Source organism: Neomonachus schauinslandi, chromosome X, assembly GCF_002201575.2.
Source record: "Neomonachus schauinslandi chromosome X, ASM220157v2, whole genome shotgun sequence".
NCBI lineage: Eukaryota > Metazoa > Chordata > Mammalia > Carnivora > Phocidae > Neomonachus > Neomonachus schauinslandi.
The window spans coordinates 124,277,153-124,278,492 of record NC_058419.1 but is presented as its reverse complement, the minus strand read 5'-3'; positions in this window follow the sequence as shown (position 1 = coordinate 124,278,492).

Below are 1,340 nucleotides of genomic sequence, written 5' to 3'. Positions count from 1 at the left end.
TTGCCATTCAAAAACTTACTTTGAATGTAGTCAGAATTTTTAAAAACTGTGACATATAAGGAATTCACTCATGTTATCTTTTGGCACTAATATTTTTCTTTTCTTTTTTTTTTTTTACTATTTTTCTCTTAACATTTAGTGTCCCCATCTGAAGTGTAGTCTTCCTCTGGTGTGAAATACATAACTAATGTGAATTGTTTTTCCAAATGTCTACCCAGTTGTCCCAACACTATGTAATAGAAAGAAAATTTCTGCTCAATCATTTGAGATGCTGTTTTATGCACATTCCCATATATATTTGAGCCTAGTTATGAACTTTCTCTTTGATTCTACTTATTTATTTTTGTATTATATAAAAAAGAATAGAGACCCTGCACTATTTAAATGTCTGGTAGGGCTAGTTCTCAATCACATTGGTTTGTTTTGTGTGTGTGTGTGTGTGTGTGTTCTAATTATTTTCACACATTTTTTCCCATATAAACTTTAATAATCCTCCTCCCAAGCTCCATAAATATAGTATGGAGTTGCATGGAATGTATTTATTGTCACAGGGAGAATCGACATCTGGAAATGGTTACTGTTCATCCTGTGCCCAATATCCTGTTTTTAAAGACCCGTCCTTTTTGCCCTTTGTGAGATCCCTATTCAGATGTGTTAGGCTCTGCTTTCTTTCCGTATCCCATCATTAATCAAAGTTAGAAATCACTGGGAATACCGCAGAAAGACTAATCCCTCCATGTAGCCCACGACACGAGCAACAGATTTATCACGATTGTCGAAACAATGACCAGTTTCCCCATATTTTAATGTCAGTGTCTGAGACAGTCTTTGTACTCGACCAGCTCAGAGAAATGGGAGAGAGGGCAAATGTATTCTTTTATTGCTGTACTACAGATGATATTTCAGACTTGTTTTCCTTTGCTAACTTTTGTTTTTTTTCCTTTTGCCAGAAAAAAAAAAGTTAACAGTTTTAGAATTCATTCCAGAGAAGCCTTCCTTTAATCATCCACATTAGCTGTACTAATTGGACTTTTTGGTACTCGGTGCTTCCAAACCTCTGAGTAGAATTACCTTCAAGTGTTATTTGTGGTATGGCATTAACATTCCAAAGCTGTTGTGTAATTCTGCCAAACTCCTGAGATTTTATAGCTATAATGTCTTTTATCTGACTTCTACTTTCTTTCAATAAAGAAACGGAAGTAGTATTTTCTTTGAGATGTCTAAACCTATCCAAATTGATAATATCTGAATGACACAGTTCTAAGATTAATAAAGACCAGTGGCTGTGTTATCAAAAACCTACCAAACATATTTATCTTCAGAGACTATTATTTTACATA